Consider the following 24,897-nt stretch of genomic DNA (forward strand, 5'->3'; position numbering starts at 1 on the left):
TTAAGGTGTTCATTAAAGAATTATTTAACAACTGTAATTATCAATTGAAAAGAAAGGATTGTTAATGGGAACAAAAAAGTATCGCAGAAAAAAATTGTGTGGAAAAAGGAAAATCTGCTGCTGAAAAAAAGAGAAGGAAGAAAAAAGGGATAATTTCAATGCTTAGATTACAAAACATAATTTAAGTGCAGTAGTAGTAGTAGTAGTAGCACTAGTAGTAGTTCATAAACAGTAACAATTTAAGCAGACAAAGTTTATTAAACGCTAAAACTAATTCTCTTAAGTTAAGACATTTATCTATGATTTTTATCCCCAAAAGGATAATATTGGTTTATATCAGAGTCAATTTGAAAAGCAGTTAAGTTTTTAAAAAGTCTGGAAAACAAAGTGAAAAGTTGATCGATTTCATCTTAAGTGATATAGCTAAATTAATAGCATAGAGCATAGATGAAGATTCTCATGGTTTTTAAGTATTTACTTTTAAATTGAATAAGATGAACTAATTGAAGATGAAAGGTTCTGATGATTTTGGCAAATGTGTTTATTATTGTATAAACAGCTTTCTAATTTAATTTCTTTATCATAAGCATTTACTTCAAATTATTGCAATAAACATTAAATAAATTAATCATTACAAAATCGAATTTTGTTTCCTTTTTCAAACTGTATATATCAGTAAAATTGTATATATTACATTAGAAATGTAATTCTCTAATAAAGTAACAACATTATTTTTTTGAAAAAAATGAACATATCTGACTTTTTGTGAAAAAAAATGACTATCAATTATAACTGTCTTTTACACTGTTCTAATTTAAATAAAATCTTCACCTAGGAATGTTTCATTAATTAATTTTATTTTTGAAATTGAGTTTCATTGAAATTTATTTCCATCCAAACTAGTAAATATGCAGCATGCAAGATGGCGCCACAGATTCATTAACATTTTTACTTAGTAATTTATTTTAGTATGATGCCATCTATATTTCAATTTTTACATATGCGCACATTTTTATAAACACTGAAGCTACTGGTCAGGAAAAAATAATTTAGTTCTAAAAACCATTTTAGATTATTTAATTGTTAAAATTAAAATTTCAATGACCCAAATTGTTTCGAAAATGAAAATGAAGCTTAACAAATCTACATTTTAGTATCCTGTATAAATTGATAAAATTTTATCTAACATGTCAAAAGATTAGTAATAAGAATGAAAAAAAGTTAATACAGAATTATTTAAGTACAATTCTTGAGTGAAAGAGAAAAAACTTATAAAGAAAAATGTGAAGAATCTGTGCTTTAACATTTCTTAAAATGCAAATAAAAAAATTAAAAAAAATAATAAATAAATAAAAAAAAATATCCTTGTTATTTTCATTGACTTAAGTCTGACTTTATTTTTGCTAACACTTGAATTTTAAATCCAAATTTGATATCAGTTTACATTTTATCACATCAATTTTTTTCTATAAAGATTACCCCCCATATTCTCCGAAAAACATGTAAATTTTATACTTGTAATAGAAAATAATAAAATTTTTTTACCTGAGCGCAACTTATTGGCAACAATTTTATTCTTACAAAGAACATTTTATAACTATAAATTGTGTACAAGCTGAAGCATTTAATAGAAAATTATGAATTAGTATTTTTTCTTAAAATGGTCAATCAGTAGGCAGTTTCACTGACCGATCCAGTAATAGTCAGGCAACATGTATTCAGCCTATCTACCCATATACCATCCTTCAATGTCTTCAAGTGTTGGTGGAGTGATTCTATTTGTCTAACAGGGCGGACACCAAGATTTTCTAGGAGCACATCAAAATGACTATAAAGTAATAGCAACTTAACGTCATTCATGCTACACTTAAGCATTTTGTAGGAATCTAAGAATTTCTGAGCAATTTTGGTGTAATTTGCTTGTCTCGTATTTCCGAAGAAGTCCTTGCCAAAATTCTTGGGTTCAATATTTCTCAATTCTATCATTATCTCTATGAACATGATTTGAGGAATTATCGAATCATTATCAAACACGTCAACTATTTTTTCAAAAAGTTGATTAGAAAATACCATAATGAGGAACATGAAATATTGTCTTTTACTAGGTTAAGTTTAAACTGTTTCATTAGTTCTAGTTTCATAAGCAGAAGTGAAAAAATGCTTTTTCTAACAAAAAGTGTTTCATACAAAATATCTAGATCGTCAGTTTTAAGGATCGGTTGCTGAAGCCTTTTACTTTCCATCCAAAGCTTCTCATGTGCTACTGCTTCAAGTGAATCAGTCACATAAATGCTTTATGCATCCACTTGCTATCCAAGAATGAAACAGAATATTTTAAATTCGATTTATGTGAGTCAGCTGAGTCTGAGATAATGCTACAACTCAATGCTTTCTTTATGCTCCATATTTTTTTTTTTACAGAAACTAAATATTCAAATAAAACTGAAATATTCAAATAAATTGTCGATGCCGTCACATTTTAAGCACAAATTTGAAATAATCGCCAATGTTGATTTATATATCGCTATTTTCAAACTTATTAGCATAAGATATTGTACAATTCCTTACGATGTTGCTCGATATGATGAATCCCTGGAAGAATATCTTGATGATATCGGAGCAATGCCATTGAGAATTTTTTGCTAATAGGGAATTCCTGTATTAAACCTCATTTGTCATAGCCATATAATGTTACTATAACTTTCAGAACACTGAAGAAATTCATTTTCACTAGTTCAAAAGTAATATGATTTTTTTCTTTTCCATTTCAAGCAAGTTTTCTCATGCAACAATTTAAGAATGTTCCTTGACAGTCGGTTGTCATGGGCCAAATCAATCATTTTATAATCTGCTAATCCCATATGAATCAAATCTACAACAATATTGTCACAAAATCCATTACCATCATTATGTACCTTAAGAGAGAAAAGTGGAATGAAAAGGGATCCAGGGATTCCTGCTGTAATGAATCTGTTACATGTATGTAGTTGGTGATAGATAAAGATAGTCTATGTCAATTTTTTGTTGTATACCTTGATGTCCTCATTACGAATATGCACCAATCTTTTACATGATCCCATGGGTCTCGCAGAAACATAAGTACTGTTACATATATACATAAGTACTATTAATACAAAGTACTGCACGTTATCTACATAGTATTGTCCAATGCACAGAATGCCGAAAAATATCGTGAAATTATCTTAATAATGTTGAGTATTTTGTGCTGATATGGATTTTCCCTCTACTCTCTGGAGGAGGGCACTGAATTTTGAGCAATATCTCCTCCGTTCTGGTTATAATAATCGCTTGCAAATAACAGATAGGAGAAAACAATAAAGTATCTTGACGTTACAGAAAAAAAATTAAAACTCTTCCAAATTCAGCAAGCTACTTTAGGCAGAAATTAATAAAATAATCGATGTCAACAAATATATGGTCAGTATTGTTTCACTGTGACATTTTTTTTGAAGTTTAAGGGTTTAAATGTCAGTAATCTATTCATTTGTTAATTATTATTCTTTAATCTCAAATAAAAAAATATTTTAATAAATAGTTGTATTTTCTTGAAATCGGAATATATTTTTTAAGTTTTTGCCGTCCATTAAATTTACACGATAGTGCGATTTTATTTATTATAGTTTATAAAAATTATTTTTATTGAACATTTAATACTTAATAAACTGCTAATTTTTAATAAACTTTTTATTTTTAAACTATTAAAGTATTTATAAATAGTATCGTTAACTTTTATCGTTCCTAGAAAATAATTTGATTTCTTATACCTGAAACTGTTATACCCCAGAATGTGCTGCTATCTGGCGAAAGTTGTTGAAAGCAATACAAAAGGTACTTCTCAAAGGAGATTTGACAAAGAGAAAATGAAATCGAGAGAAAATAATTAAATTATTATGGCTTAATTAACATTGATTATAAAAAAAGAATAGAAATACAAAAGAAAAATTCATTTTATATATGCAAAATAATGAAATATACAAAATTATAATAATTATATAATAGAATTAAAGCAATTCCAACTTCTTAGTGTCTATTAAATTATGCTTTTCAATTAGAAGTTGAGATCTACATCACCAGATTTGAATATAAAATAAAGAAAGATTTTTCACTCTAACTGAAATCATTAACTGTAGTAATAACAAAGCACTTGCCATAACGTATATTATCTAACATTAATTTACGCAACTTCTTTGAAAGATTTGAACATATCAAAAATGTATAAAAACATTCATTGCATTCGATGTTTCAAAAAATAGTTTTTTTTTTTTTTTTTTAAATAAGGTTTTTTTTTATCGTTAGATTTAAAATTCATAAAGATAATGCCATTTGAAATATTTAATTTTCATTTTAACTCAATACAGTATAGTGAGACTCATTATTATCTTTTGGATCTCTTAAATTTATCAGATAAAAAAAACATTATATATAGAATTATAAATTTCGTAGAATTTTTATAAAGCAATGGTTACTTGGGTTATCTTACTCAGTTACTTTGCCTTAGTTAGAGTTTGAGGAATTTTATGAAGGTCTGATATGCGCACATCAATAAAACAATGTCTTTCAAAAAGCTATGTTAGGTTCCAGTTCCAAATATTAAAATAAAAATTAAGTAATTCTGAAGAAATTATACAACCATTCTGAATTTTCTGATAGAAAATCCAGATTGAAATTTTGCTTATTACACGCTTTAGGTTACAAGTTTCTGGGTTATGCAAAACAATTGCAGTTAAATTTCAGACAAATTATGCACGATGTATATTAAATATGATGACAGACAATTTGAATATTCAAATAATTTTTGGTCCTATTAAATTAAATTTAAGAGTTTTCTTTTTAAAAAAAGCTTGGCATTTAAAAACAAACTGACAGAAAAGTACGTTAGTTCAGGTGCGAATTAAAAATGTTTAATTTTTGTATATTTCAAAAAGTGAAAATGTCTTTAATTATAAGGGGCTTCTATCGAAACAGGAAGTTATCCGATAATATTAAATATTATATTTCCTTGTTAACGTTTAATATTTGTTAAAATGATATTTAACGGTAATTTGTTCTTCGGAGAGGTGCTGCTATCTAGCGAGTAAATAAATGCACAATAATAATAAACTAACTAGAACAAAGTAAGCATTGGTTAGAAAAATAAATTATATTTAGTTTAGAATTCAAAACAGACTAAACACTGAACTGAAAATACAATATTATAATTCGTTAAGAAAAACTTTATTTTTTCAATTGAAATCAAAAGTTAATGATGGTAAAAAGTTTTTTAGATATTTTAAAATATGTTTATCAATCTTAATTAAAAAGAATTTAAAGCCTTACAAAAATTTTTATTAAATTCCACATTTTCACTTGTAAAAAGACTGCTTTAATGCATTTTTTTCCTATTGGATAGTATTCCCCTTACTACAAGCTTTGAATTTTAAGGATAGAATTTGACTGATGTTTTTGAACATTTTTACAACCGTCTTATAATCTCGAGAGATTTTTTAAAATTTTTTTAATTAGCAGATATCGATAAAATAAATGTGGGAGGAAAAGCGGTTCCAACAAAAGTGGCTGTAAAATAATTGATATATATATCAAAAATTTTACTAGGACATTGCACATATAAATTTCTTGTGTAACAATTAAAAAATATATATAACACAATATCCGATTCAACTAACTTTATAAACACCCTGTTGCTCAATTCAGTTAAATAAATTGAAGATTTACAGTAAATGATCTACAGTAATGATCTAATCAGTAAATGATGTAGAAATCGGTATTTACCTGATTTTTTTTTTATTGTGCATGTTATTAATGATATTTTAGGAACATTGAAAGATATCAATTGGTGAAAACTCGTGCATTCTATTTTAAAAGAGAAAAAGGTTATTCATTAGAAAACCATTTTAATACTTCAAAGCACGTTGAAACGAATGATTGGAAAACTCTAAAAAATACATTTTTGACTCTTTGGCCAATATGCTTTAATTAAATTGATATTTGAATATTTTAGATTTATGATTATTGACAAAATTAGCTGTATTACATTCTTATACAACTAACAATTATATTGATTAATATAAATCAAAATTTTGATCAATCATTAACTAAAATCAATGCTTTTATATTATGAACATAACACCAATAGTTCGTTATGATTCCTTTTGGGAACAATTTTGTATCATTCTTTTTTTCATATTTTTAAATTCCCATATTCGTGATTAAACATTATTAGGAGAAAAAAAATCCCTCGTCAGAGCACTAGCTAGGAATACTTCATTAATATTGTTTCAGAGCACATGCGTGAGTCATTAACAGACATTTTCAATTTCTTCAGAGTAGAGAGCATGTGGTCATCTTCTAAAATTCAGTAAAACAAGATGAAATTACTCAGCGCAATATGAACATAGACGGTTACCTTATAACTTGATATGAGAAATGATAGTAAAAGTGTTCCAATCCATTTTGTTTATAATAACCAGGTATCGATCAATGTTTTTCTGGAACATGTTTAAAAATTTAAAATACTTTTCACAAAGTTAAATTTCAATGGTTATTGTATCGAAAGAGGAGTCATTCTCTTTGTCCATTGTAATAAATTAGAGTGGATAAAAATATGTAAACAATAAAAATCGAGAATTTTGAAATTTGCTCAGAAGTGAGCAAACACTCAAAATTCCTAGATGAGAATGATGTTAGGAGAAATGAAGTGATCAATATTCATTTGATGAATATCTGAAAATTTTTTTAGGAGAGAAGGTTAGGAAAAGAAATCAACACTATATAATTGCATTTTCATAGACAATCTCCATCATTATGAATTTTTGGTTGAGTAATAGGTATCCTTGAGTTGTGGCTAGGGTTAATCTTCTTGTTCCAAAGATTTCAACAACTATAACTAAAAAAAAAATTAAGAAAGCTTAAGAAATACTTGAAAAATATTCATTAAAAATTCTCAATTAATAATTTTATATTATTTTTTTTATAGAGCCTTAACAAATTATTCCATTGGGCACTGCTAAAATTTTTTTTAAAAAACTAGATGACTTACCTATAATTTTTACAAACCACTGAATGTTGTTCTGTAATTATATATATATAATCTATTTTGTTCTATTAATCATACTTAATAATATATTCTGGATATATGAATTTTGAACTAAAAAAAGTTCTACGCTTTTGCTTTTCCTTGCTCAAACTTGACCGAGTTATTAAGCCTTGAATTTTATTATATTAAATTATAAAAAAAGCCGCCTAAAGGGAACAGAATTCGTTGATTGAATGATCTTTCTTGAGGTGGTTCCTATAATTTTTTTCAGAGTCTCTGCAAGAGACGTGGCACGCTTTTAGTGATAAGTCTATCACATCTCTCTCCTCTCGGAACAATCCGAGTCGCTATCATTGCTCGACGTTCATGCTTTCATTTTTGTTATGTTTTGGAAGAATAATTTTTTTGGACAATTTTCTTGTTTTATAGTAAACCAGCAAATTCATGAGCACCGATCGCCAGTTAATATCAAGTCAAATGGAGTTAACTTTGTAAATTGATTGAATACACTTTTGAAATTAGAATGACTTTTTATACTTAATAACCATTTGTACCCTCTTGAAGGGGTTTAAATCTCTCAGACCTGGTAACATACGTCATCACTTCAATAAGATAGAATTCTTATAGATATTAGAGAACTCTACAGAAGTCCAAATTACAACACAACCTATTTTCTTCTCCTCAAAGATCGATGTCCAGACCGATTGTCTCAAGAGTGGTAGTAATTTATTTGATATTTAAGTCAAGTAAAGCAAAAATTCAATTTTTGATTTTATCTGGTCTTCAATCACTGAGTCACGTGCCTACAAGTTACCATTAACTAGGAATCTTATCAAATATTTTTGGTATTTTAATGTGGAATTTAAGACAGCCCACATCCCATACAAAGGCACTAAGACACCATAGTCATCATTCACAAGATTTGTTTTAATATGAAGTGTATTAAGCCTCTTTATATTATATATATATATATATATATAGTAACATTCTTATACTGTGAATCCAAAAGGATTTGACATACATAGTACAAGAATAAAGCCCTGAAAATACGGGCCTGATAGAAAAAAAAATTTAAATACGCTTTATGAATAAAGACTGGGGTATAATAGATTAAATAAGAGAATTATATTCTTTGTTGGGATTAATTTTCCTTCTTTTCGAGTAAACATTCTTTTAACAGAAATCACGTTTCATATTTTAAAAATTCTTTAAATACATTTTACTAATTATACTTCCGAAATCTTAACCTTCTTTTGGTTTAAGTTAAAATGCGATTTGAGATGTGTTTCAATATTATCAACGTTGCTCAAACTTATGACTGCTGTGGCTTGTTTTTGAGACTGAAATTTTTATGAGAGAGCTAAGAGCAATACCTTTCAATTCCCAAGGAAACATACTTCCAGCAGATTTACAAGAATAGACCCATTCTTGCCGCTTGATGTATGGAACACTGTGTGTGTGCCGGGGAGGGGAGGGGAGGGATGCAGAGCGACTTCCACTTTGCCCTGAAAAGAGTGCAAGACACAGCGAACAAACGTATTTACGGCGTAACAAAAATTGCAGACAAAAGAGTTGCGACAATAAACCCCTTTGGACAATTAAAGATCTTCAGTCATTTCAAGGTTGGTCATCGGCAGTAATCTAAAAAAGGTGAACTCCGGTAATTCTAAAATCTCTAGCATCTGAATTCTCTCTGCGATCCACATGCCAAAGCAAGTATTAAAAACTTTTCTCCATAAATTGATAACAAAATTGTACAAACTGGCACTAGGAGCTTTTGTATTCCATATCAATATATTTGTTTATTAAAATTAATCGATTTGATAATTTTTTGAAGTAATTTCTATGTTCATTGTAGGTTAATACAGCTACATAAATGTAATTTATACCTCGCTTTTACAATAGAAACATTTTACAGATTATTATGCCAAAGAATGACTTAGAATTCCGGAAATGCTTTTATCCTTCCACGTCTTTCCCCTTAATGAGATAGAATTGTCTAAAAGTTGTCGTCTCGAGATACTTAAACTAACAGTATAAGTAAATTATTTAAAATATTTATAAAAATGTGAAATATTTTTTCAAAGAAAAAGCAAATTATGAGAAAAGAAATTATTATTATGTATGGTTACGCAAGAAACTCATGCAAGACAGAAAAGTTTTATAGAAGTTCAAAGAACATGTAATACATAAAATTTTGTATCAAGTTATAGAGATAATTACTTGACTGTATAGGCTCTAACTAATATCATTCCTCAATTTTAAAGGTATTGCCCCCCTTAAAAATCTTTGCTAATTATAATCTTACCGTGCACAGTGCCATGAGATACTAAACAGAACAAAACAGAATTAAAAAAAAAGAATATATTTGATAAATAATAATAAGAATGATATATTTTTAAAATTTCATAACTAGTAGGTGTTGTTGGGAAATTTTTAACATGCAAAACATGTTTTTTAATAACATGCAAAATAGTTTATAAATCGCATAAGAGAAAAATCTGATAAGAGAAGTAAATGAGGTTCGTAGACTTAACGAGAAGTTGAATGTAAAGGTAAGATTTAGCTTTACTATTAATATTGGAAAAAGCATATAATAAGAAATTTATTAACAAACAATATTTTCATTATAAGTGTAATTCTTATTTAACAATTACATTTTCTGTATCATAGAAAAATGTAATAATTAATAAAAAATTATTTAATAAAAACTAGAAAATACCGATTGTTTATAAATAAATTTTTAAGCATGTTTTATTTAATGCAGAAGTTCCAATTTATGTAAATATTTGAGAATCTTATCAAAAGACACTAGAAAAAAAGATATAAATGGATGGAAATAGATAAGATTAATACAAAGAAATAAGATTGACAAACCTGAACAATTTAATACCATGAAATCTTACACTTTGTTGTGACATTTAGCATTTTTTTTTTTCTATCCGCAACATTTTTGAATTTATTGCACCAAGTAGCAGAATTAAAAATTTAAAATATTTCACTCCAAACAATAAATTGAGGTATACATAGTTATGTTTACTATGTTTTTATGCTAGCTATCTATTATAAATGACGTAAATACCTATTATAAATATATAGTATACCGATTCTGAGGTATACTGCCCTGATAAAACATTACAGAAGAATCACAATAAATTCTCCAACTTATTTAAATTCAAATAATTTAAGCCAATTATTTTAAATGCATAGATTAATGAAATGAAAGACTATTTTTTGAAATTTTTATTTAATTAAGCGAAATTGTTTATAGGAAAAGCAATCTAAAATTTAGTTTTCATCGTAATATAATTTACCTTTTTAAGTATTTTTTTTTTTTTCGCATTCATCTAAATGGCGATTTCTCATTCTCAACATTTTTTTTTTATGGCAGGTGATTATGACGGTAGTTCCTTTATGGTATAGGGATATTTCTATATCCTAGCTAATACCCCCTCGGTATGCAAATAAATCACAAGAGGAAATACGCTTCTCTTTTCGTTTATATTTACCTTTCTTTTTTCTGAAAAGCAATACTTCATTTTTAGTGCAGCTCCAATACAGAGCTATAGTTCATGACAAAGATAAATGACTTAACCGATTTGTGGAGGGCACTATAAAACCCCACATACTTTGAAACATTGCTGTTTGTATTTAAAGGGAGAAAAAATCATAAGAAAAGATGACAAAACAAAGTGAACTCGGTTCAAATGCAATAGATGTGTTATGCTTTTCATAAAACTGCTCTACTTTGGCAACACTTTTGCAACCATTCATATTCAGATAGTTTTCACTAATCCCAACATTTCCCAAGCTTTTAATCAAGCTAAAAAGCGAAAAATTTAAAAAAATTTTATTACGAATTAGGTGCTGTTAAGAAGTATTAATTTCAGTTTCTCAAAGCATGTTAGAAAAAAAAATGGTCTTGCCTTTTTTCCATTCTAACAGAGGGAAAACAGGAAATATAGAAGAAAATATAACAAGAGAAAAAAATTAACTTTTGATGTATTATGTGTTTTAATTCAAAACTACCAACTTTGGAATTATTATTATTCCTTTGGATATTATTATCTTTGGATATTATCATTTTTCAGCTCGTACATATTTGAACCCAGCCAATGAAGAAAAAAGGCGTGTGGAGGAGTGGGATGAAACTTGCGCCGAAAATTGTTTTAAAAACTTATTTTAGACTCGTTGAAATGAAAATTTAATCTTGCATTTAGTTATATTTTTGATATTCTATTCAGTGACAAGATATCATTGCATTGAACGCATCGTTTAAAGTATCAGTTCTATTGAATAAAGTTAATCACAATTGTTTTGTTTTGAAACATGAGAACTAAGTTGTGCGGCCCTCCTAATTCTGAACCATTCAGATAATATCCTAGTCGGCAGTCCACTATCCAAACACCTGAACAATATAAATTGGTTGCGATTTGATTGACATATTCATAGATATACTGGTCATAGGTATAATAAGTTCATATGCTTGAGTAAAATTCTATTTATTCTCTGATAAATACTGTGCTTCAAGAAATGAATTCACATTACTCACTGGTTGGAAGCTATTCAGATTAACATCCCGTCTCGAAACACGGACACTATGATAGATTTCTTATCTTTGAACCATGATCAGATGTGAAGAAAGGCACTCAGCATGATGGTTTGCTTTTCAAGCATACACAGCACAGATTTTCGATGTTTTTTAATGACCAAAAGGTTACAATTCACAACAAATCTTTGTTATCTGGACGGCTTCGCGATAAAATGGCAAACCACGACATCCGGGTTATTTATACTGGCATAAAATTTACGTATTTCTGAATTAATCTTGATTACAAGGAGTGGCCATTAATTGATTTTTGATTGATTTACTACAAGTAACGTAGAAAATTTGAAAGAATATGTTGGTGACTGATGCGTATCATATTATGTTCAAGTATCTTTGGAATAGAGATAAGGTGTATGGGAAGAGACTCATTTCAAGAAAGGCATATGCTTAAGATTCGAACTATTATGAGAGGCAAACTGAGAATATTCATGGGGAAAAAAGGCTGAACCATTACTGAAGATATATCAACATTTCCAGTAACTTTTAGTCCAACAAGTAAACATTTTGAAAAAAAAGTATCGATAAAAGATCACAAATAGAGCATTTTTATACAGCCATTATACAAGTGAAAAGACTAAAATTAAATTGCTGGGAATGGATATTATAGAAAAAAGTTAAAACACCAATTACCCGATTACTGAAATAAATTTTAATGAATGTTTATCACTTTCCATTCTTGTAGAAAGTCAATTCCGCGATTCGTTTCCCAAAGTATGGTAAAATATTTCTAAATAATCAGACAGCTTAATTTAATTCGGCAATCATTAGAAAAAATTCAGGTAATTGCAATTTTTTTTGAATACTTGAAAACATTCCAGGAAGAAAATTGATAAAAAGGGATCCATCAACAACGGAACAGCTAAAAATTATTGCTGGTGGATAAACTCAATAAGTTAGAGTAACGAGGAATAGTTGATGTCAGATGCGATTCTAAACGTTGCCATTAACCATGAGGTTAGAAGGCTAATTTTAACATTAATTAGAATTTTGTTCTGCTATTCATTATCCCCAATGCAAATTTTAAACTTTAGAGCATTTCTAATCATACCTAGAGAAATTTAATATTTAATTTCTATCACTTTTCTATCGGTAGACATTTCAACCTGTCAGCATAGAATGTGGTTAATACTACGTTTATAACCGAATCCACAAAACGCAATGTAGCAATTGAAAAATTTAAAAACGCTTTACCGAAGTCATACGAGAAATGGAAGACGGCAATTCAAAGTAAAGACCGAATCATTAATTGTTAGAAAATAAACATGTTAAGCGATTACACAACGACTCTCAGAAAAGAAATTCCTAGGATAAAAAAAGCCAATTAGCTTGGAGCAATTGCAAGCAAAATATTCAGAGAAAATTTAAGATTACAAAGAGCGAGACGTTTAAATTCAACTTTAAACACAAATGCGCTATATTTATCCACAAATGTGACTCCCCCCCCAAGCCTTGAGAGCTGAAAAAGAATAGTAAAAAGATCCAAATCCAATGAAGCAAAATACTATCAAATAATTGCAAGTAGCATAGATACAACCAAAGAAAAAAACAGTCAATCCTAATTATAAATGATTTACATTTAAACATCTACAATCTTGCAGAATAGATGAGAAATGACAGGCATTGAAGATGCTACATTTGTTAAACTTAAGATCTAAAATTTAAGACGGTCCACAGAAAAAAATGAGTTAACCAGAGTGAAAAATCTCTTGGAACGATCAGTAAAAGATAACAATTCGACATTCAATGATTTGCTAGATATGGCGAAAGATAAATTTGACTGCCTACCTGTTTTAAATATTAAAATACCTGTCCCAATCCAGAAGTTCTTTAGTCTAGAAGTTTTATTCTAGACTAAGATTTTAACGATTCATACTATTCGAATCCTTTCATATCACGATTACTAACCATTTTTCTAACAACTTTCACATATTTACTATAAACATCAGAAATATTTACATTTTAATTTTATCATCAAGACGATGAAATAATTTACGATTTTCTTGGACTGAGAAAAAGCTTATTCTTAAGAATAACGCGCAATTCCTCTTTGGAATATCATTTGAAATATATTTAATTTCAATAGAAATGTTCAGAGCAAATTTTTAATTTATCTAAAAAGAAAAGGTTTCTTTTTCCTCTTAAGAGAAAAACCTATAGTATTTAAATTTATTGACATTTCCATCAGTTTAAAAATTGAAGCAATTACTGCTCTCATTTGCAATTCGGAAAACTCAATTGGTTGCAAACTATGATTTCTTAACTTGTAGATTGCCATGATTGCTTAAATTATGATTTACTCACCAAGAAATACAAAAGGAAGTTTTACATAAGATAACTTTATTTACAGACATCTTCACAGGCATTCAGGTGTAATTTACAAATTAACAACATTGAAGTTACATTTAATCTATACATTTGAAATAAAATTTTACACAGATGGCGAAACATTAACAAAGGATTCTTCCCTTCAAGTAATTCATAAGTTAAACCGGTTATACATGTCATAACAAGGTGAATACAAAAAAATTTATACAATTATACAGCACCAATTTGATTTCTTACGCTTGCCGTGGATGTATGCAAATCCTAGTTTCATTTTAATTTAAACCCCGAGAAAAGTGAAGAAAAAAAATTGGATAGAAGTGGATTTTTATAGATAAATCTAATCTTAAAGGAAACCTATCATTTAAAGTTTAAAATTAAGAATCATTAATCAAGAATTGCAATCTACATTTATTGCATTCATTCAATATTTTTCAGGAAATGGCCCAAATATATAATATTCCTAAAAATGCTATCTATAATTACGTATTAATATTTTTTAGTCAAGACATTGATTTATTTACTCCTGAAGCATTGATCTCCATGGTGATCAGTCACGGTGATCAATGCATCTCAAAATTCAAAAGATTTCCGAATAGCTGGCCGGCCGAGCCATCGGTCATCTGAAAACAAAGCTTTAACGAACGCCTGCAATTTAAAATTAAGTTTAAAATAATTGCAAAAAATTAATCGCGATGCTTCCTAAATCTAAAACATTTAAAATTGTTTAAGTTTAGAAATTTAAGAAAATTGAATGAATGCAACGAAATTGATAACTTTAGTATAAAGTTTTACTAAATATATACTATACTTTAAATTTAAGCAAAATTTAAGATATTAAATTTTTATTTTATATTAAACTAAAGAGTACTAGGCATTTACTTTATTACATTAATTCACCTTGAGGTAAAATTTAATAAAATGTAAAATGCGATTAAGAAGATATTTTCTACAGAAATCTATAATCATACAAGTTGATAACACAATAACTACTGATGAATAACAATCCACTCCTTTGCATTCTGAATTGGACATTTAATTATTCCAAAAGTAACTGTACAAACTGATTTTTATATAAAAAATAATCAGGAACTTCTTAAAGCTTTGCAAGGTTAAATTTTTTCTTCATTATTGAAATAGAAAAACGGTAAAATATTTCAATCAACATTGTTCAGAATGGCCTCAGAAGGCATTTGAATGCAAAGGGTTATACGATTTAATTTCTCATCAATATAAAATGCCCACCATAGCATTGCAGTTAAAATTCAAGAGACAAAATTAATACATTAAATAGGCAATAAATATGAAAATTGTACATACATCAGATAAATTATACTAATTTTCGGTTACAATACGTCTTTCTGAACCACAGAAATATCGAATTAGCACTATGAACACTATTTCAATTCGACGATGAAACAATTTTATTCTTTCTGAATTTGATTCTTGATGGAAAACTTGCATTTTAATAATTGCATCAAGCATTCCACTTTTATTCGAGTTCGTTCAAATCGAAACTTTAAATTTAATATGCCAAAATGCTTGTATCCAATATCGTCTTGAACTGACGATGATATGTATTTATGTAAAATAACCTATTTTTCAAATTTATGGATTTTGCTTTTACTACTCGCTACCATTAAGAATGCTTTTGTTGCGTATCCATATCTGCAACTATTTCAGTAGGCTTTCAGAGTTAATACACAAAGGTTACTTACATAGCTCATCGGAAGATTATGAAATCTTATTAAATATTCATTTATTTATTTAAAAGAAACCGATCCATGAAGTGTTTGACTTATTTTCATGTTTCTTTTCATACCTTTTACTGTAAATATACGACTTATTACAAAAGCAAAAATATCTTGCTTTTACCTGCATAAATATAAGGTTTAATAAGTATTTTCAATTTTCGATCCATTTTGGTCTCGTTTCTTCCAGATATATAATTATTCCCACCGAAGAGAGTATTTAGGATTCTCGGTGTCAAGGTTTGGGGCAAGACTTGAAAATTAAAACGAAAACAAGGCACAGTTTAAATGCATTTTTAAATATTTCCAGTATCTTGACTTTATGTTGCCTTATCAATAAATTACATTCGTTCATTATATCATGTATACAGACTGATTAAAAGACAGATTTCCATAGTATTTGAGATAATTGAATGCCCAGTTCATGCGATATGAAAAATTTATTCAGGACTAGTCATGGAAAAATTCGCAGTTAATTGCGTCAACCATTATCAATAAAAAGACAAATTTGAAACGCGTTTCCTTATTGAGGCACTGGAACTAAAACTAATCCAAAATTTTCAATTTTTATCCATTTGGCTGCTAAATCAAACTGTACAACTTTCAAGTTTTCATTTTGAAGATGGAATAGTAATTTAATTCCCTAGACACGGCACATATGCAGAAACATGCATTCATGAATTCTCAAACTTTTATCAAAGTCGAGCTTTCAATAATCAAGGAAACAGATTTAGCCTAGAAATGGTTAAATAGAAACATTTTACAAAGTACTACTTTGCAAAATTTATCAATAAAAAGTTACGGAATATATAGAATATTACGCACTTGTATTGTAGACAAGTCTCATTTAAATAAATTGTGTACATGATTGTTTACTTCACTTTCTAGCACTTGTTAACGTCAATGTCTAGATGTTAAAGTAACAGTTCTACAAACTGTCCTACTACAACAGTCTTGAATTCTCCCATCTTTAATATTCTTGAAATGGGGCGGAACATCCTGGAGTATTTACAGAAAAATCTTCGGCTTGGTTCGCATTTCTCACTTCGTTGCGTTCATTCCTTAACCAAGCCGCTCTGAAAGGAAACGCAAAAAGGTAATTATTCCATTATAAAGAATCGAATATGAATACAATAGTAGTCTGCACTCGTAAATACTTAAGATTGCGATTAAGTAATTTCGCTGAATAATTTAAGCAAACTTATTGGCCCACTTCAAAATGAATGATATTAGGAAAATTTCCATTTCTAATTTATTTTTAATTTCAGAAGTTGTAATTATTCTCAGTAAAATATTTAAGTTTTCAAGAAATTAGATTTATCGTTAGGTTTAGTTATTGTCTAAACATTTATATTTTAATAGGCCCTAGTGCAGAAATAATTGGTCAGACTCGCCTATTGAATCGGGATTTGATCTTTAAATATGCATTTCAGTTAGAGTATCGATTAATTTTTAAAAAACCCACTTGAACACATTTAAAATCTTACATTTATATTAGGACGAAAAGCAATCCTAACAAATATCTAAAATAAAATGTAGCTGTAATAAGAAATTTCGTTATTTTGCAGTTCAAACAAACATTCTTCAAATTTTATTATGCTTATTTATTAGTCAGGAAACTTTATTAAATAACCAATAAAACCTTAAACCAATGACTACTGCCTCAACGAGCCAAATCCGACTAATGATCTTGTTCCTTTTCCACTACTAATATTGTACACGTGAAATCTTTCCATCAAGCCGCACAATTTCAAGAGTAATGTTAGTATTTAAAACTGATCAATACTCACTATTTCATGCCATCTTGATTTATAATTATTGGACAAGCCCTCTCATCATTTCATTCATGAAATTGATTACTATCTGAAAAAAAATAAGACTATTTAAAATTTCTATTTAACGATATTTAGAAGGTTTCATAACTCAACCAAATCACCGGTCAGAAAAAAAACGCTAATTCCTTTTACCTGTTCTCCAAATGTGCTTTATGTCGACAGTGTTAAATTACAATGTTCCGAAGATGACAGAAGCTTCTATAAAATTTTCCTCGCTCTTCCTTGCAGCAAATTTTGCATCGCAATTTCATTCGAAACGGTCCAAAATTGAGTCGAAAACCCAAGGATCCAAACAACTGTAAGAAACTGAAAATTTTACTTTTTATAAAGTCACAGAAATTTTCTTCCTCTGATGAAATTAATATTCAAATGAGTGAGAGATAAGAAATGTAACCAAAAAGGCCCCAGGCATTACGTATATTTCTCATTTTAAAGCATTTAATGAAAAAGGCACGATTTGGTTCCTACTACAATCTTCAGATTGGTATTACTACATATCAAATCACTTAATGACATAGCAGGCTTTAATCTTCATATAAAATATACCCAACATAAGCAAACGAAAGCTTTAAAATACCTTTAAATTCAATTTATAATTTACATTCCCTCTGACATCGTCTATTACTAAAGTCAAATCAAACCTGATATATTTATTATTTAGAACTTCAAGAGGCTTGAAAGAACACTAGATAAAATAGCAAGTCAATACTTTCAATTATCTTTAAAGGCGAGGAAATATTCTAAAGAACTGGCTATGACCTCAATACCGCTTAAAATTCCAAAATTCAATAAAATGAATGCAGTCGTATTTAAAAGTGGTCGACTAATTTAAATAAATTAAAGTCATGATTTAAAAACTTACCATTGAGGTATCTGCCAAGCCTTTCATTTGCAGATGGCATTGAAGTGTCACTTGTTCATCCAGAAGCGGTTCTCTTTGAAGGTAGACCCTGGTGACCAATTATTCGAGTAAAGATCTGGCGCACAGACAATGTTTAGGAGTACGTCTGCTTTTTTTGATGATCTTGACCATATTCTTTTGAATGGAAGCTCAATGCCGAGTTGTAAATTGCACTGTGAGACTGCAGTTCAAACTTGACATGGTGAATGAAGCCTATTCACATGTAAAATATATCCAAATTTAACGGTCCAAATTGGGAGAGTACGCAAAATTATGTGCAAGTCGAGGCCACGACAAAGGTAATATCAATATAGGATGCTGTGAAATGGACCTTGTTGATACTATGATACAACAGAACCCTTCAGGTAATCAAAGAGGCCAATAGGAAAGTATCAACTCTTTCAAATTATGATTACCCGAAAAGCCTTTTAGTAGAACAGTCATCCCGAGTTCAGTCTGGATCATGTAATCAATCTTGTTGCAATCCTGGTCTTGTTAAAATCTCAGAAATTAGTTTCAAATAATATTTTAGAAGCAAAATCAAAATATTTAAGTTGTATGCACGTGCAATTTTGGTTCAGTATGCAGCACCATGAATAAACGAATCTCATACTTGCAGTTGTTAAATGACTAAAACATTTCCTTATTACCCAGGATCGTTAAAGTATATTGAACACCACCTTCAATTGTCAATATCGAATCAAGGATTACGTAGTTGAAGAAAATGGCATTGGAGAATGTCACACGCCTCTTCTAACCCCAACAGCTACTAAATTTGAATCCTCGTCTATACTGGATAGTATTTGACTTAAATGAACGAAAAATATTTTCTGAAAATGTGTAGAATCTTAAAAGATTTGTAATTCTTGAAGGGGAGAAAAGTAATTTATATTAACTAATTCCTCAAAATCAATAGAAGTAAATTATAAAGTTGGAAAGATTATCTTTATATAGAGAACGTTGATAATCTAGACGCGATAGCAAAATAATTTAAGAAAGAATCTTAATATATGAGCAGGCGAAGGAAAATATTAAACGAGTATTTGATTGACAACATTATAGTTTAAAAAATTTTTAACTGGTAGTTGTTGGAATTTCTTAAAAATACTTGAATTCTTGCAATGATCATTGTCAATACAATTTCAAAAGAAAAACGACCCCGAGCTTCATTTCTCAAAAAAATTAAACTGGTGTCCAAATACGGAATTCTGCTCATTTCCTATTGCTTTATTGTTAAAAAATCTAGGCTTCTTAAACTTATCCCATTACAGTTCCTATTTTACACGCAAAATTATTCCTTTATTCCATCATCTCGCGAAAGATTTCTTAACCTCCAACCGAAGTAGACGCAGGACGAAAGAAAATTAAAACTAAACGATAAAACTTAGTTTATCCGAATATTTGAAAATTCTAGAAATTGAAAATAATTCTAAAAGTTAGCGAATATACAAGTAGTTATTCTGCGTTATCAAACTTCCCACAATATCAAACTGCATACAAGTGATAGCTTAAGAATTCTCGAATTGTTTCATTTATAGCTTAATAGTTCTCTAAACATTAACAACATTTAACATTTAAATAAATTTTGAAGTACTTTATTTACGCTTTAAAATATATCTAAAAGACAGTTACATAGTAAACTGCTGTTAAAAACTTGCTGTTGCTTCCGTTATTATAACATTAGTCGGCATTTTTTAGCTTTGTTGGTTTAGGACCACCTTTAAAATTTTGAAAGAATTAAAAATATATAAATTTTAATCCAAAAAAATTATCACAAGAAGCCAATTACAATCGATATGAATATATAGAATCGTTCCATTCGAAATTTTACATTGTAAAGACGGAAATTTTCAGTGCCGATTCGATATCTCGCAGCCGAGTTAACTTTTTAAGGAAGTAACTGAAATTTATATATATTATATATTTACATACATACGCAGAATGAATTAACATTAAAAATAATTCGATCTTAGAAGTAGTTCTCTCGTAATAGACGAAAAAATTCAGTGGTGAGACAATAGCATAATTGTTCCGTGTAGGTTCAAATTTTAATTAGAAAACTTATTCATGCAAATGCAGCAGTGATTCTACGATTGCAGGCTTTAGAAATTTTCTAGATGTAAATATTTGGAGTGATCTTTATTATGTCTAGTAGAAGACAAATCCAGAAATATCTCACTTTCGTTTTGAATTGCTAGTAAATTACCAATATTAAATTTTGCCAAAAGTATTTAAAACTTTGTAACAGAAGACGAAAAAAGAATCTAAACTTCGCACATCATGCGCGTATTACCCGACATTTTTCAAAGTATAGAGAAAGGAACAAAATGCTTCATTTTCATTAGTATCAAAAAGGTAATTACAAGAAGTCCTATCGATTATGCCTGTGGAATATGGCTTGAGTTATGCCCCGGTATTTTATCACGAGATCATTATCTTTTAAATTTTCTTTAAGAATCGTTTTCCCTCTATAGCTAATTCAGAAATTAAGCTAAATAACGATATATTTTTCCTTCTAAAAAGTTACTTAACACAGCTTTTTAACCATTTGGTACCTGAATTAATCTCCAACCTTTCCAAGCTTATGGAATTTGTAATAAAAAATGTTAATTTCGTATCGTTATCAGACCTTTTCTTAAATACAATGCTCAGAGTTGCTGTGTCCGATTTGATACATGCTAAATTTCGATTAAAGCTTCTCAAAATTAGATAATTTATTGCTTCAAATACTCAAATCATCCAAGTTATGGCTTTCGAAAAAGACTACCTTTTATTCTCGTTATTTCCGAATGAATTTATCATACAGATAGAGATTTCATCAAAATGGATTGATTAACTTTAATAGTAAATGAGACGTTTAATCGATTGAGATCGGCGTAATAAAGACCTCAATTAAAACATTCTGGAAACAAGATTAAGATATTTACGTAAGATTTCATCTGATCAACCTCACCCAAAAATTATCTTCATTTATAAATACAATAAATTAAAAATTTCCCATACCATGTGTGATGTTAGAAGTTAAAAAGGCGACAGAATTCAAGAGATTCCACAACTTCCACTCCACACGCCGCACACAACTTCCACTCCACACGCCGCACACAACTTCCACTCCACACGCCGCACACAACTTCCACTCCACACGCCGCACACAACTTCCACTCCACACGCCGCACACAACTTCCACTCCACACGCCGCACACAACTTCCACTCCACACGCCGCACACAACTTCCACTCCACACGCCGCACACAACTTCCACTCCACACGCCGCACACAACTTCCACTCCACACGCCGCACACAACTTCCACTCCACACGCCGCACACAACTTCCACTCCACACGCCGCACACAACTTCCACTCCACACGCCGCACACAACTTCCACTCCACACGCCGCACACAACTTCCACTCCACACGCCGCACACAACTTCCACTCCACACGCCGCACACAACTTCCACTCCACACGCCGCACACAACTTCCACTCCACACGCCGCACACAACTTCCACTCCACACGCCGCACACAACTTCCACTCCACACGCCGCACACAACTTCCACTCCACACGCCGCACACAACTTCCACTCCACACGCCGCACACAACTTCCACTCCACACGCCGCACACAACTTCCACTCCACACGCCGCACACAACTTCCACTCCACACGCCGCACACAACTTCCACTCCACACGCCGCACACAACTTCCACTCCACACGCCGCACACAACTTCCACTCCACACGCCGCACACAACTTCCACTCCACACGCCGCACACAACTTCCACTCCACACGCCGCACACAACTTCCACTCCACACGCCGCACACAACTTCCACTCCACACGCCGCACACAACTTCCACTCCACACGCCGCACACAACTTCCACTCCACACGCCGCACACAACTTCCACTCCACACGCCGCACACAACTTCCACTCCACACGCCGCACACAACTTCCACTCCACACGCCGCACACAACTTCCACTCCACACGCCGCACACAACTTCCACTCCACACGCCGCACACAACTTCCACTCCACACGCCGCACACAACTTCCACTCCACACCAACCTAAAGCAAACTTTTCAGTCAGTCTGTAAATAGAAGAGTTAATTTCTGATTAATCTAAATTCCTGAATATTGACACTGATCCAAGCAATTGACGAGAAGTTTCAGATAAAATATAAGCTTAAAAACCGATTTCAAGAATTGCAGTATTTAAGATTTACTTAAATATAACCCTAGTACAGATGTAAATACAGTTTAATCTGATATTAAATAAGTTTGATCCAATCTCATTTTACAAAAATTTGAGCCTGAAGCAGATTTTCAACTAACTGATCTATTTGCCCCGATATGGATTAAATTATCCGCTGCATTTAGATGAAATCTCAATAAGGTATAAAAATTCATTCGGAAATGGAGTGGAATAATGAAGTTTTTTTCTGTGGCCATAATGGATATTTCAATATTTTATACAATCAAAAACCTCAGTTTTGGGAAATTAAAATTCTTAACGCAATGAATAAAGATACTGCAACTCTAATCATTGTTTAAGAAAGGACCTGAAGATAATACGAAACAAGATTTTTTTATTATAAATTTCATAAGTTCGAAAGGATTATAGACAAATGGTTGATAAAATTTTAAGCAGAAAAACGTATTCGTTTTGATATCTGGAGCATTTTAAGGACCTGATTGAATATCTACCGATTGGAAGAGATAACGTTTCTGTGGTAACATCAGAACATATTTCCTACCCGCTTTACACATCAGTTGACAGCCTTCTTGAAATAACCCTTTGATACTAACAAAAATACAACATTTAACTTGTCTACAATTTGAAAAATTTCGAGTAATAGGAGAATGATACGCGTAATTGATTTCTTATTCTTATGCCTTCTGTCACCAAGTTTGGTAAAATCGAATATTAAAGATTTATCCTAAATTCAAAGGAAATAAAAGACATTTCTAGATTTCTCAATCTTCTACTAAACCTGTCTGAAAAGCGATCTTCGTATAACATCTAGAAAAACGCCACCTGCAATCGGGAAATTGCTGCAGTATTTCCAAAAATTAGTTTCCTTATCCCGACTCGACACTACGAATGAAGTTATACTAAAAATACCCTTCACAGCTTCAAATTGATAAAATGGGTTTTATAAACATTGAATAAAAATAGTTTTTGCTATCGATGTTCTTGCGTACAGCCGACTACCCCGCCACCACTGAACGTAGCAGTATCGACAGGATTTTGCTATCGATGTTATGCGCATTTTGGAATTTACCAATTCTAAATATTCTAAAATGAGTTTAGTTGAATTTGATAATTTTATGATCCGAATCTATGCATTTGAAATTCTTTATTTACCCTACCCACAACCACTAAGATTTTTAATTAGCAACTATAGAAAGAGTATGCAAGATACCTGCCAGTATGTTCAGTTAATTTAAACCCAATATAAAGTAAATGATGCAAAAATCTAATTATGGAAACTTAACCTCATTTTACAATACAATCATAACCGCATACAATGATTAATAACTCGCGCATCGAATTACCGAATTTTTAAATTTTAATCTGCAATTAACTGCAAGTAATTTAAAACAAAAATTATCTAAAAAGGCTTCAATATCTCAAAAGCTCTTATATTATAGGAATTTAAATGCCCTCAAGTATTATGAATTATCTAATTAAGCAGCAAATCCGTAGGGTAAAGTGGTTAAGTGCTTTATCATAATTTCAACATTTGATTAACCCTAAATATTGCATTTCAGATTAAACTTTCTAAAATTGTTTATGATTAAGTGTTAAGCTATTAACGAAATCAAATCTAATAAACAAGATCACGAATTCTGAAACATCACTTGTGCGAGTTGATGTTTCGCTTACTATTGACTACCAAAATAAACCTTAGTTTTTCTACTTTTTCAATAAAGATTGTAAGCGAAAATTTAATCAGAGTCGAAAAATGTTAATTAAAACCAGGCGTTAATCAAGAAAATTTTGAAATCCTTTAATCTTATTAAATTCACTCTCCGGAAAAATTTGATTTCATGTCATTCATTCATTCAACTATCACGTTCCTTTTATCATGAAAACCTTACGTCTTTAACATTATGTTTGACAACTTTTGACGTCACATCCAAATTACCGCAAAGGTTTACTTTACAAGAAATAAGAATCTTCCGTTAGCTTTGGAATTGAAACCTACCGATTTCTGGTACATTAATTTTTCATCGTAATTACCATTTTAGAAGTTTCCTCCAAGTGTTACAAATTTTATTTAAGATTCTACAAATATTCACAAAACATTTCCATTTATTCAAGTCAAATTTTACTATCCAAGACAGCAAAGACTACAGATTTAGCTGCTGTTGCGAGTAATAGAGCAGATACTATAGAGAGGATAATGGCATTCT

At 30.1% G+C, this 24,897-nt stretch overlaps 1 long non-coding RNA gene across 2 annotated transcripts; it reads right to left on the bottom strand.

Annotated features, from left to right (window-relative positions):
- Nucleotides 1-16,212: 16,212 nt before the first annotated feature.
- On the bottom strand, nucleotides 16,213-19,475 carry LOC129981632 (uncharacterized). Of its 2 annotated transcripts, XR_008785332.1 has the most exons (4): nucleotides 18,434-19,475; nucleotides 17,704-17,867; nucleotides 17,527-17,599; nucleotides 16,213-16,812 (listed from the first exon to the last, which is right to left on the bottom strand). It is a non-coding gene; the product is annotated as an uncharacterized LOC129981632 (long non-coding RNA). The 2 variants fall into 2 exon arrangements; XR_008785331.1 differs by lacking the exon at nucleotides 17,704-17,867.
- Between the last annotated feature and the right edge of the window lie 5,422 nt (nucleotides 19,476-24,897).

Source organism: Argiope bruennichi, chromosome 8, assembly GCF_947563725.1.
Source record: "Argiope bruennichi chromosome 8, qqArgBrue1.1, whole genome shotgun sequence".
NCBI lineage: Eukaryota > Metazoa > Arthropoda > Arachnida > Araneae > Araneidae > Argiope > Argiope bruennichi.